The sequence below is a fragment of the Hyperoodon ampullatus genome (genome assembly GCF_949752795.1).
Source record: "Hyperoodon ampullatus genome assembly, chromosome: 2".
Classification (NCBI taxonomy): Eukaryota; Metazoa; Chordata; class Mammalia; order Artiodactyla; family Ziphiidae; genus Hyperoodon; species Hyperoodon ampullatus.
The window spans coordinates 157138547-157153942 of NC_136915.1; positions in this window are offsets into that span (position 1 = coordinate 157138547).

The following is a 15396-nucleotide window of genomic DNA, read 5'->3' on the forward strand; positions in this document are numbered from 1 at the left end:
GTGGGTGTGGCAGTCTGGTGCCGGCCACATTTAAGTGTGTGTGTGGTGTGTGTGTGTGGCAGTCTGGTGCTGGCCACATTTAAGTTTTAAAAACTTCGTTGTTGATATCTGTAGACAGCCCTGTAATTGAAATCATGGCTTTACTCATTTTATTTATTTTTTTAAACTTACCTGAATCAGTTCTAAAGGAATATTTGAGACTTAATTTCTTTTTTCTGTACCATGACATTATAAAACCCTTTTTCTTAAAACACAGTTTTTGAGGTACTGATGAACTTAAACTGTATATGGAGCTGTTAAAAGAACAGCAGTGCTGTATTGTAGTTATGTATATTCATGTACAGTATGTCTTAGATCCCAGGTAAACATGTTATTTTATAAGGGGATAAATAGCTGCTTTCAAAAATTCCAGCTAAACTTAATTGGGTCAGTGAGTAATAAACCTAATAGAGAATTCACTTTGAGGGGGGAAAAAGAGTAGTATACAAGACCTTTATTGGCCCTTAATTAAACCTGACACCAAAATGGATATTTTTAGTCTCCCTGCATGTGAAATTTGGCGTAAGAAGATAGAACTATAATACATATAGTATACAGAAGGATAGACATAGTGCTTTGTTCATCTTAGTTGCAAAGCTGCCAAAATAGCTGAAGCTTAATTACTTGACTTGCCTTGATTTATAGGACTGGGGCTTGGAGAAAAGGAGATGTTCCTTTAAGACTTGGATTACAGAAGCCTTATATACATTGATTTGATTTTCTTTTTGTATCTCAGAGCCATTGTTGTCTAAATCTAAATTTTCTAAGTTATCAAAGCAACATAATTTTATTTCCAGCAGAGATCTTGTGGCATACAAGGAAAAGCCAGCTTACTGCCACTTACCCTTTCTTTGGCCATTAGGGGGAGTTGTTGCCATTCGTTGTGGTTTAGAAGCAAATTGCTGGCTTGTTTAGAAAAATGAATCCTTAAAAAAAAAGAAAGAAAAGGGAAAAAATTTAACAAATTATACTTAATACCCAGAAGGAATTATACGTTATTTTTCCCTAGCTAGGAAAAGAAGGTATAGTGTTCAGCTTCAAAACTCCAACATTGTCATTGACTCTCCATTCTTAATTGACATACTGCCACAAAGTTGTTTTTTATTTCATTAAAAAATTTCAACATCATTAGGCATTTTTTAAAATGTTTTGTTTTTAAATCTTTTATAGCATTTTATTTACTTCCTAAAGATTCAGGGGATTCTATGTAACCCTGAATTTTAGAAACATCTGGTCTACCTCAGTTAGATGTTGACTGCATAGAGATAGAGCTGAAGTGATCACCACAGCCATAAAATTGACTAAGAAGGATTTATACAATGTTTACAAACCCGGAATCAAGTAAGGATTTTATCTGAAAGTTAAAAGTTAGATATTAGAGAAAGTATTTAATTCAGGTATTTTCAAGTTTTAAAACTTCACTTGTTTACCTACTAAAAATAGTTACAGTTTTTTCTGCTTAGGAAGGTCCATTAAAATGGTATACCCTAATTTGCAGTGCTTTTCCCATAAAGTTTTAGATGTGAAAGAATTGTAATTTACCAGATATGTTTGGGATGGGATATTTTGTTGGGTAGGTTTTGTTTTTAACTTTTAATAGGCTTCCAACAAGAATACAATTGTTTCAGAACAATTTTTTTTAACATTATACTTTTCCCTTTTTCTTCAGTGTTAGAGGGTAAAATAAAAAATTGTGCACTCTGTGATTTTAACTTCTCTAATATGCTCTCTTGAGATTTTTTTAAATTTAAATTACCATCTCACAGCCCTTATAATAGTAAAACCAGCATTTGTTCCCTCACCAAACCCCATGCCAAATTCATCATAAAGAAAGCTCAGCGTCAGTAATTCAAATAGTGCTTATAATTGTAGAGGTGGGGGTGGGGGCATTTAATAAATATTCCAACTGGTCGTTTTATGCACAAGGCTTCAGTCAGAACATAGAAAAAAAAAAACATTCTGTGAATGAAATATTGTATGTTCAGATTTTATAAAAGACATTTTTAAAAGCCCAATTTACAGCCGTATATTTTCTTATGATGTAATTTATGAAAAAGATGTCTGTACTAACAGGTGCTGTAACACTACTGTTGTTGGATTTTATTGTTTGGTGATAAATGTATACAATATTTCTAAGGGAAACTATGTACTGTGATGTAAAAGTCTGGGCAAAATGTATATAATCCTTGTATATAATTGTGTATTTGATTATAATGACTGATTGTAAAGATTAATAAAATATGTAAATATCCTGGTCTAGTTTTAATTTTAAGCATCACTTTGCATATCTTTATACTTTGATATCTTTAAATTTTTTTCACCAGTCTTCGCTTTAATTTTCCTTTTACCCTACGAGAGTAAATTTGGGGGACAGCTTAGAGTATAGACATGCAAACATATGTTGAACAGTTCCACAACTCAACTAGGACCCTCAGAGTGGAGTTAGTAATTCAGTGTCAATATTGGTAACGTGTTTATTTTTTGTTTACTAATATTTATTAAAATCATTTGTCCTTTTAATATTTTCATCAAGAGTAATACTGACCTCTCCTGTTAATTCCAGTGAGACCATTTCATTTAGCAGCCACTTTCAGATACTGTGATACTATGCTTTTCATCTGTACTGTTCCAGGGTTTCTGAACACAGATATCTTGAAAGATCTGATAATAATAATAATCACTGTTATTTATTGATAATTGTTTTCTTTAAGATCAGCAAACTGAGAGTTGAACAAGTTCTTATCATCTTACGTGAATTCCGACATTTTGTGCCTGGGCAATGGAACGGGAGCCTTGGTTTATTTCCAGAGCCTATGCTCCTTCCGGTGTGCCATCCTCTCCCTTCCTTTCTCAGTCCTTCTCACCCCTCCTTCCACCCCCATTTCAGTTTCTGCTCACCTTTTGCTCAGCCACTACCTTCCCACCTGACCACTTTCTCCCCACCTGGGATTGAAGTTTAGAAATGTTAGCATCCATTCTCAGGTTCTCTGGGCATTAATTCCAGTCTCAGCGTGCCTCCATTCCTCTAGGACAAAGCACCGCTATTTCAGGAAGAGTTAAAGGATCCAGGAGTATCTCTTGGAAGATTTCAAAGGGGAGGTTGCTTCTCTCTTCTGGGTAAAGCAAGCTTTAAGAGGTCTGTCTACTAAGAGAAGCTAAGTAATTTAATGGTTGAAACGAGTAAGTGTCAGCATCTACCTGCTAGGAAGGCTTATCCTTCTCAAAGCCTTGCTCTTAACTTACCCTAATAAGCCTGGAGGTCTACAATTTCCATCCATCCTTTACAGTGAAGTAGTCAATGGGAGGCCACTGATTGATAGAACCCTGGTGATTCTCTTAATCCATAAAAGAATGCACTCATCATCCCAGATGATAGTGGGAGAAATAACTTTAGAAGTCCTATGGTGTTAGAGCACATTTCTATCCTTGTTTTAGTTTCAGCTGTCTAAGAAGTGGTACTGTCTTAAGAAATAGCAGCAGCAGGTAATAATGAAAAAATACTTTGGATGTAATAGTAGGATGGGGTTTCTTAAAATGAAAAGATTGAAAACCTTCCTCACAGGTTAAGGGAGAGAACCAAAGTCATTAAATAGAGGAAGAAGAACTTAACACCAAGGGACTGGCTGCTACCCTCCCACCACCACCACGCTGGTGTTGCGTTTGTGCAGTAACTGGAGGCACATCCTACACAGGAACCCCCTACTTTATCGTTTCCCAATTTCTGGGAAAAGCCATTGACCTTGGGTCAAGAGGCAATCTGACAAACACTGCCAGCTAGCTTGTCTTAAACTCCCTTTCCCCACTCTCCCATCCAGCTTCCTCCATCTGTAGAGTAGATGAAGTTCTCAAGGCAGTCCCAGACAGCTGCTACCTTTAGAAGGACTAACCCGTTCATTAGTCCTTTCTTACCTGAGGTCTTAAGCTAAGAGAATTCCAACCCCAATTGTCTTATTACATTAATATTAATATTTAATAAAATACATAAATATTTTTAAGCCCTGTGATCTCAGTCTCTAATCATTACTTTCAACTCAGTCTTGTCCACTCACTTGGATAGCTCTTCAGGACCTTCAATCCACCGATTCTTCCAGTTTCTCAGAATCCATCACCCCTCCCCATGACCTCACTTCCCAATGTCTCTTCTTCTTTTGAACAAACTTGGCAAAACTTTAAATCTTATTAAACTCAACTACTCACTGATTTTCACCTAAACTTAAGTAGCTGTTGGAACTGGATGAAATCACACCACCAGTGCTGACTGGCCTGACTTTAAATCATGAACACAAATCTCAAATGAGATTCAATACTTCCCACAATTCCAACCACATTTCTCTAGCTAATTTATTTTCCCACTCTGAGACTACAGTTTCACACCACCTTTCTTTTCAAATATCCTATGCTCCTCCCATCACTCATGTGATGACCTCACCACATATATTTCATTGAGAAAATAGATGCAGATGAGAATGACCTCAACTTCCACCAACTTCTCTACCTACTGAATCCACATGACTTTATTTGCATTTATTTTGATGGAAATTTCCCTACACATATTCTAGGACAATCATCCACATTTTCTACTTTGATAATTGGAGAGTGGGAACCCCCAGACTCGAACTAGAGGTACTGAAAAATAGAAGAATCAGGCTGCTAGACTCGAACACAAAGGTGAAGGAATTCCCACCCACCCCCGCCTTACTATTCCCTCCCATATGTGTATTCTAACCCTGAAGGGAGCATTAAATTATCTCCATCACTGGGAGTTGTGAAAATAAATATCGGACACCATACATACACAGGGATGCCTCATTCAAGATCCAGAAATCTAATTCTCCCCCAAACCTACAAAACACAGATTTACATTCCTTTCTGAGAAACTGGGCAATAAAATATTCACCAAAATTTTATATAACAAGCTCTTTTCCATATACTTTTCATAAGTTTGTGCTTATTTTTGTTTTATTTTTACTGCTAACAGAAGTATTAAGTTCGTTCAATCTTTTTAGAAATCAACTCAGCAGTATACCTTAAAGCCTTAAAATGGTTTATTTCCTTTTAACTCAGTTTATCTATTACTAGGAATCTAAGGAAATAGAGGGACAGATACAAACTTCCATCCTAATATTGTGAATAAGAGAAAAAATTTGGATATAATGTAGATGTCTATGGGGTAAATATTAAGAACAGTAGAGCCCATCAATAAAAATAATGTGCATTCATTAAAACAATGTTTATAAAAAGTTTTTAATATCTAAGAGCATGCTCTTCAGTTTGGATTAATTGAGCAAAGATTTATTGCCCTTCCTATTCACCATGCACTGAACTAAGCTCTGGGAAGAAGGTGATGTTCAACACAGTTCCAAGTCTTGTTCTCATGTATTTTACAGTCAAATCCAAAAGACAGACATGGAACAAGAAATTGCAAATGTGATGAGGGTTTTAAAAGGGGATGACACTGATACTATGGGAGCATATAAAGTGCTGACCTAACCTGGTCACTGTCATGGAAAAGTTGTCTGAAAAGTGAAATTTAAGCTGAGATCTCAAATAAGAGAGAGAGAAGGAACAACTAGCTCAAAGCCTTGTGTTATGGGTTGAATCGTGTACCCCAAAATCTTATGTTGAAGTTGTAATCCCAAATACGTCAGTCTGTGACTGTATTTGGACACAGGATCTTTAAGGAGGTAATTAAGGTTAAATGAGGTAATTAGAGTGTCTGGTGTCCTCATAAGATGGGGAGTTTGGGACACAGATACACATGAGGAAAGACCATGTGAAGACATGAAGAAAACAGCAATCTATCAGCCAAGAAGAAAGGCCTTGGAAGAAATGAACCCTACCAACACCTTGGTCCCGGACTTCTAGCCTCCAGAATTGTGAGAAAATAATGTCTGTTGTTAAGCCACCCAGTGTAATTTTGTTACAGCAGCACTAGAAAATGAATATGCCCCAAGACAAGAGAGGGTATGCTGTGTTGGTGGAGATTATAAGGAGCCCAGCATGGCTGGAAGGGAGAAAATGGGGAGGAAAGCCTGGAGCTGGGCTATGTGGATTCTGAGGATTTGAGATGCTGCAGCTCCAAAGATAAGGATTGTGTGTCTTTCCAAATACCAACATCTTGCAGAATATAGTAAGGATTTTAGGTTTTGTTCTAAGGGTAATGAGAAAGGGTTTTAAACCCTTCACTGAAGGGTTTTAAACTAGTCAGTGGCATGATGAAATATAATGCTAAATGAATAAAAATTTAGAACTGTATGTAAAGTATGACCTCAGCTCTGTTCTATATATAAAAAGAGACTCATTTATTCAACAGAAACTTACTGAGCGCCTCCCATGTGCCAGTCATTATTATAGGGCCTGGGGTTTGCAGCAGTGGGCTAAACATAGTAAAGAAGATAGAAAATAAAGTAGTAAATAAATATGATAATGAGGTCATGAAGAAAAAGAACTTACGGTGAGAGGATAGTGATGGATATCAGCATAGCAAAGAATTCTACTTTAAATAACCAAAATATTAGTAATGGTTATCTCTGGATTATAGGCAATTTCTGTTTATTTATAAACTATCTGTGTTTGGATAAATTTCCAAAATGAACATTATGATCTTAAAAATAAAAGCAGTCTAGGTCAAAGGAGATGAAAGACTTATATGCTGAGAACTATAGAATATTAATAAAGGAAACTGAATATGATTCAAAGATATGGAAAGATATCTCATGCTCTTGGATTGGAAGTGTTAATATTGTTAAAATGGCTATACTACCCAAAGCAATCTACACATTTAATGCAATTCCTATCAAATTACCCATGACATTTTTCACAGAACCAGAACAAATAGTCCTAAAAATTATATGAAATCATAAAAGACCCAGAATTGGCAAAGAAATCCTGAGGAAAAAGAACAAAGCTGGAGGCATAACCTTCCCAGACTTCAGACAATACTACAAAGCTACAGTAATTGAAACAGCATGGTATTGGCACAAAAACAGACAAGGATCAATGGAATAGAATAGAGAGCCCAGAAATAAACCACTCACCTATGGTCAATTAATATTCAACAAAGAAGGCAAGAGTATACAGTGGAGAAAAGACAGTCCATCACTAGCAAGTAGTGTTAGGAAAGTTGGACAGCTGTATGTAAATCAATGAAGTTAGAATACACCCTCACACCATACACAAAATAAACTCAAAATGGCTTAAAGACATGACACCATAAAACTAGAAGAGAACACAGGCAAAACATAAACTGACATAAATTGTACCAATTAATTCTTAAGTCAGTCTCCCAAGGCAATAAAAGCAAAAGTAAACAAATGGGATCTAATCAAACTTACAAGCTTTTGTACAGTAAAGGAAACCACAAGCAAAATGAAAAGACAACCTACAGAATGGGAAAAATTTTTCAAATGATGCAACCAAAAAGGGATTAATTTCCAAAATGTACAAACAGCTCATACAGATCAATAACAAAAACAACAAGAGGTGGAGGAGAAGATGGCAGAAGAGTAAGACGCGGAGATCACCTTCCTCCCCACAGATACATCAGAAATACATCTACACGTGGAACTGCTCCTATAGAACACCTACTGAACGCTGGCAGAAGATCTCAGACCTCCCAAAAGGCAAGAAACTCCCCACATACCTGGGTAGGGCAAAAGAAAAAAGAAAAAACAGAGACAAAAGAATAGGGATGGGACCTGCACCAGTGGGAGGGAGCTGTGAAGGAGGAAAGGTTTCCACACACTAGGAAGGCCCTTCGCGGGCGGAGACTGTGGGTGGCGGAGGGGGGAAGCTTCGGAGCCACGGAGGAAAGCGCAGCAACAGGGGTGCGGAGAGATTCCCGCACAGAGGATCGGTGCCGACCAGCACTCACCAGCCCGAGAGGTTTGTCTGCTCACCCGCTGGGGCGGGCGGGGGGCTGGGAGCTGAGGCACCGGCTTTGCTGGGATCAAAGGGAGAGGACAGGGGTTGGCGGCGTGAACACAGCCTGAAGGGGTTAGTGCGCCACAGCTAGCCGGGAGGGAGTCCAGGAAAAAGTCTGGACCTGCCAAAGAGACAAGAAACTTTTTCTTCCCTCTTTGTTTCCTGGTGCGCGAGGAGAGGGGATTAAGAGCGCTGCTTAAAGGAGCTCCAGAAACAGGCGCGAGCCGCGGCTATCAGTGCGGACCCCAGAGACGGGCGTGGGACGCTGGGGCTGCTGGGGCTGCTGCTGCCGCCACCAAGAAGCGGGTGAGCAAACACAGGTCATTATCCACACCACCCCTCCCGGAAGCCTGTGCAGCCTGCCACTGCCAGGGTCCCATGATCCAGGGACAACATCCCTGGGAGAACACATGGCACGCATCAGGCTGGTGCAACGTCATGCTGGCTTCTGCTGCCACAGGCTTACCTCGCATCCGTGCCCCTCCCTCCCCCGGCCTAAGTGAGCCAGAGCCCCTGAATCAGCTGCTCCTTTAACCCCGTCCTGTCTGAGCGAAGAACAGACGCCCTCAGGCGACCTACACGCAGAGGTGGGGCCAAATCCAAAGCTGAACCCCGGGAGCTGTGCGAACAAAGAAGAGAAAGGGAAGTCTCTCCCAGCAGCCTCAGAAGCAGTGGATTAAAGCTCTGCAATCAACTTGATGTACCCTGCATCTGTGGAATACCTGAATAGACAAAGAATCATCCCAAATTGAGGAGGTGGACTTTGGGAGCAAGATATATAATTTTTTCCCCTTTTTCTCTTTTTGTGAGTGTGTATGTGTATGCTTCTGTGTGAGATTTTGTCTGTATAGCTTTGCTTTCACTATTTGTCCTAGGATTCTGTCTGTCCGTACTTTTTTTTTTACATTAAAATTTTTTTCATAATAATTATTTTTCATTTTTTATTTTAATAACCATTTTATTTTATCCTACTTTATTTGATTTTATTTCATTTTATCCTCTTTCTTTCTTTCTATTTTTCCTCCCTTTTATTCTGAGCCATGTGGATGAAAGGCTCCTGGTGCTCCAGCCAGGAGTCAGTGCTGTGCCTCTGAGGTGGGAGAGCCAACTTCAGGACATGGGTCCACAAGAGACCTCCAAGCTCCACGTAATTTCAAATGGTGAAAATCTCCCAGAGATCTCCATCTCAACACGAACACCCAGCTTAACTCAACGACGGGCAAGCTACAGTGCTGGACACCCTATGCCAAACAACTAGCAAGACAGGAACACAACCCCATCCATTAGCAGAGAGGCTGCCTAAAATCATAGTAAGGCCACAGACACCCCCAAAACACACCACCAGACGTGGATCTGCCCACCAGAAAGACAAGATCCAGGCTTATCCACCAGAACACAGGCACTAGTCCCCTCCACCAGGAAGCCTACACAACACACTGAACCAACCTTAGCCACTGGGGAAAGACACCAAAAACAACGGGAACTATGAACCTGCAGCCTGCAAAAAGGAGACCCCAAACACAGTAAGATAAGCAAAATGATAAGACAGAAAAACACACAGCAGATGAAGGAGCAAGGTAAAAACCCACCAGACCTAACAAATGAAGAGGAAATAGGCACTCTACCTGAAAAAGAATTCAGAATAATGATAGTAAAGATGATCCAAAATCTTGGAAATAGAATAGAGAAAATGCAAGAAACATTTAACAAGGACGTAGAAGAACTAAAGAGGAAACAAGCAATGATGAACAACACAATAAATGAAATTAAAAATACTCTAGAAGGGATCAATAGCAGAATAACTGAGGCAGAAGAATGGATAAGTGACCTGGAAGATAAAATAGTGGAAATAACTACAGCAGAGCAGAATAAAGAAAAAAGAATGAAAAGAACTGAGGACAGTCTCAGAGACTTATGGGACAACATTAAATGCACCAACATTCGAATTATAGGGGTCTCAGAAGAAGAAGAGAAAAGGAAAGGGTCTGAGAAAATATTTGAAGAGATTATAGTTGAAAACTTCCCTAATATGGGAAAGGAAATAGTTAATCAAGTCCAGGAAGCCCAGAGAGTCCCATACAGTATAAATCTAAGGAGAAACATGCCAAGATACATATTAATCAAACTATCAAAAATTAAATACAAAGAAAACATATTAAAAGCAGCAAGGGAAAAGCAACAAATAACACACAAGGGAAGCCCCAAAACGTTAACAGCTGATCTTTCAGCAGAAACTCTGCAAGCCAGAAGGGACTGGCAGGACATATTTAAAGTGATGAAGGAGAAAAACCTACAACCAAGATTACTCTACCCAGCAAGGATCTCATTCAGATTTGATAGAGAAATTAAAACCTTTACAGACTAGCAAAAGCTGAGAGAGTTCAGCACCACCAAACCAGCTTTACAACAAATGCTAAAGGAACTTCTCTAGGCAAGAAACACAAGAGAAGGAAAAGACCTACAATAAGAAACCCAAAACAATTAAGAAAATGGTAATAAAACAAACATATCGATAATACCTAAGATGTAAATGGATTAAATGCTCCCACCAAAAGACACAGACTAGCTGAATGGATACAAAAACAAGACCCGTATACATGTTGTCTACAAGAGACCCACTTCAGACCTAGGGACACATACACACTGAAAGTGAGGGGATGGAAAAATATATTCCATGCAAATGGAAATCAAAAGAAAGCTGGGGGCTTCCCTGGTGGCGCAGTGGTTGAGAGTCCGCCTGCCGATGCAGGGGACACGGGTTCGTGCCCCGGTCCGGGAAGATCCCACATGCCGCGGAGCGGCTGGGCCCGTGAGCCATGGCTGCTGGGCCTGCGCGTCCGGAGTCTGTGCTCCGCAACGGGAGAGGCCACAACAATGAGAGGCCCACGTACCACCAAAAAAAAAAAAAAAAAAAAAAAAAAAAAAAGAAAGCTGGAGTAGCAATTCTCATATCAGACAAAATAGGCTTTAAAATAAAGACTATTACAAGACACAAAGAAGGACACTATATAATGATCAAGGGTTCGATCCAAGAAGAAGATATAACAATTGTAAATATTTATGCACCCAACATAGGAGCACCTCAATACATAAGGCAAATACTAACAGCCATAAAAGGGGAAATTGACAGTAACACAACCATAGTAGGGGACTTTAACACCCCACTTTCACCAATGGACAGATCATCCAAAATGAAAATAAATAAGGAAACACAAGCTTTAAATGATACATTAAACAAGATGGACTTAATTGATATTTATGGGACCTTCCATCCAAAAACAACAGAATACACATTTTTCTCAAGTGCTCCTGGAACATTCTCCAGGATAGATCATATCTTGGGTCACAAATCAAGCCTTGGTAAATTTAAGAAAATTGAAATCGTATCAAGTATCCTTTCCAACCACAATGTTATGAGACTAGATATCACTTACAGGAAAAGATCTGTAAAAAATACAAACACATGGAGGCTAAACAATACACTACTTAATAACCAAGAAATCACTGAAGAAATCAAAGAGGAAATAAAAAAATACCTAGAAATGAATGACAATGAAAACACGACGACCCAAAACTTATGGGATGCAGAAAAAGCAGTTCTAAGAGGGAAGTTTATAGCAATACAATCCTACTTTAAGAAACAGGAAACATCTCAAATAAACAACCTAACCTTGCACCTAAAGCAATTAGAGAAAGAAGAAGAAAAAAAAAAAAAACCCAAAGTTAGCAGAAGGAAAGAAATCATAAAGATCAGATCAGAAATAAAGGAAAAAGAAATGAAGGGAATGATAGCAAAGATCAATAAAACTAAAAGCTGGTTCTTTGAGAAGATAAACAAAATTGATAAAGCATTAGACAGACTCATCAAGAAAAAAAGGGAGAAGACTCAAATCAATAGAATGAGAAATGAAAAAGGAGAAGTAAAAACTGACACTGCAGAAATACAAAGGATCATGAGAAATTACTACAAGCAACTCTATGCCAATAAAATGGACAGCTTGGGAGAAATGGATAAATTCTTAGAAATGCACAACCTGCCGAGACTGAACCAGGAAGAAATAGAAAATATGAACAGACCAATCACAAGCACTGAAAGTGTAACTCTGATTTAAAATCTTCCAACAAACAAAAGCCCAGGACCAGATGGCTTCACAGGCGAATTCTATCAAACATTTAGAGAAAAGCTAACACCTATCCTTCTCAAACTCTTCCAAAATATAGCAGAGGGAGGAACACTCCCAAACTCATTCTATGAGGCCACCATCACCCTGTTACCAAAGCCAGACAAAGACGTCACAAAGAAAGAAAACTACAGGCCAATATCACTGATGAACATGGATGCAAAAATCCTCAACAAAATACTAGCAAAGAGAATGCAACAGCACATTAAAAGGATCATACACCATGATCAAGTGGGGTTTATTCCACGTATGTAAGGATTCTTCAATATATGCAAATCAATCAACGTGATACACCATATTAACAAATTGAAGGAGAAAAACCATATGATCATCTCAATAGATGCAGAGAAAGCTTTTGACAAAATTCAACACCCATTTATGATAAAAACTCTGCAGAAAGTAGGCATAGAGGGAACTTTCCTCAACATAATAAAGGCCACATATGACAAACCCACAGCCAACATTGTCCTCAATGGTGAAAAACTGAAACCATTTCCAGTAAGATCAGGAACAAGACAAGGTTGCCCACTCTCACCACTATTATTCAACATAGCTTTGGAAGTTTTAGCCACAGCAGCCAGAGAAGAAAAAGAAATAAAAGGAATCCAAATTGGAAAAGAAGAAGTAAAGCTGTCACTGTTTGCAGATGACATGATACTATACGTATAGAATCCTAAAGATGCTACCAGAAAACTACTAGTGCTAATCAAAGAATTTGGTAAAGTAGCAGGATACAAAATTAATGCACAGAAATCTCTGGCATTCCTGTACACTAATGATGAAAAATCTGAAAGTGAAATCAAGAAAACACTCCCATTTACCACTGCAACAAAAAGAATAAAATATCTATGAATAAACCTACCTAAGGAGACAAAAGACCTGTATGCAGAAAATTATAAGGCACTGATGACAGAAATTAAAGATGATACAAATAGATGGAGAGATATACCATGTTCTTGGATTGGAAGAATCAACATTGTGAAAATAACTGTACTACCCAAAGCAATATACAGATTTAATGCAATCCCTATCAAGCTACCACTGGCATTTTTCACAGAACTAGAATAAATAATTTCACAATTTGTATGGAAACACAAAAGACCCCCGAATAGCCAAAGCAATCCTGAGAACAAAAAACGGAGCTGGAGGAATCAGGCTCCCTGACTTCAGACTATACTACAAAGCTACAGTAATCAAGACAGTATGGTACTGGCACAAAAACAGAAATGTAGATCAATGGAACAGGACAGAAAGCCCAGAGATAAACCCACACACATATGGACACCTTATCTTTGATAAAGGAGGCAAGAATATACAGTGGGGAAAACACAGACTCTTCAATAAGTGGTGCTGAGAAAACCAGACAGGTACATGTAAAAGTATGAAATTAGAACACTCCCTAACACCATACACAAAAATAAACTAAAAATGGATTAAAAACCTAAGTGTAAGGCCAGACACTGCCAAATTCTTAGAGGAAAACATAGGCAGAACACTCTATGACATAAGTCACAGCAAGATCCTTTTTGACCCGCCTCCTAGAGAAATGGAAATAAAAACAAAAATAAACAAATGGGACCTAATGAAACTTCAAAACTTTTGCACAGCAAAGGAAAACATAAACAAGACAAAAAGACAACCCTCAGAATGGGAGAAAATATTTGCAAATGAAGCAATTGACAAAGGATTAATCTCCAAAATTTACAAGCAGCTCATGCAGGTCAATAACAAAAAACCAAACAACCCAATCCAAAAATGGGCAGAAGACCTAAATAGACATTTCTCCAAAGAAGATATACAGATTGCCAACAAACACATGAAAGAATGCTCCACATCATTAATCATTAGAGAAATGCAAATCAAAACTACAATGAGATACCATCTCACACCAGTCAGAATGGCCATCATCAAAAAATTTAGAAACAATAAATGCTGGAGAGGGTGTGGAGAAAAGGGAACACTCTTGCACTGTTGGTGGAAATGTAAATTGATACAGCCACTATGGAGAACAGTATGGAGGTTCCTTAAAAAAGTAAAAATGGAATTACCTTACGACCCAGCAATCCCACTACTGGGCATATACCCAGAGAAAACCATAATTCAAAAAGAGTCATGTACCAAAATGTTCATTGCAGCTCTACTTACAACAGCCAGGACATGGAAGCAACCTAAGTGTCCATCATCGGATGAATGGATAAAGAAGATGTGGCACATATATACAATAGAATATTACTCAGACATAAAAAGAAATGAAATTGAGTTATTTGTAGTGAGGTGGACGGACCTAGAGTCTGTCATACAGAGTGAAGTAAGTCAGAAACAGAAAAACAAATACCGTATGCTAACACATATATATGGAATCTAAGAGAAAAAAAAAGGTCATGAAGAACCAAGTGGTAAGACGGGAATAAAGACACAGACCTACTAGAGAATGGACTTGAAGATATGGGGAGGGAAAGGGTAAGCTGTGACAAAGTGAGAGAGTGCCATGGACATATATATACTAATGAACGTAAAATAGATAGCTAGTGGGAAGCAGCTGCATAGCACAGGGAGATCAGATCACTGGTTTGTGACCACCTAGAGGGGTGGGATATGGAGGGTGGTAGGGAGGGAGATGAAGAGGGAAGAGATATGGGAACATATGTATATGTATAAATGATTCACTTTGTTATAAAGCAGAAACTAACACACCATTGTAAAGCAATTATACTCCAATAAAGATGTTTAAAAAGAATAAAATAAAATATACAAATGAAAAACAACAACAACAACAAAAATAACCCCAACTCAATCAAAAAATGGGCAGAGGACGTAAACAGACATTTCTCAAAAGAAGACATACAGATGGCCAATAGTCACATGAAAAATGCTCATCATCGCTAATTATTAGAGAAATGCAAATCAAAACTACAGTGAGGTACCACTTCACACCTATCAGAATGGCCATCATTAAAAGTTTACAAATAACAAATGCTGGAGAGGGTGTGAAGAAAAGCAAATCTTCCTACACTGTTGGTGGGAATACAAATTGGTGCAGCCACTATGGAAAACAGTGTGGAGGTTCCTCAAAAAACTAAAAATAGAAGTGCTATATGGAGGAGAGGAACCAAGATGGTGGAGTAGAATGACGTGCTCTCACTCCCTCTTGCGAGAACACCAGAATCACAACTAGACAGTAGGAGGGGCGCAATCACAGTAAAATCAAAATCAAATCCCATAACTGGTGGGTGGGTGACTCAGAGGCGGGCGA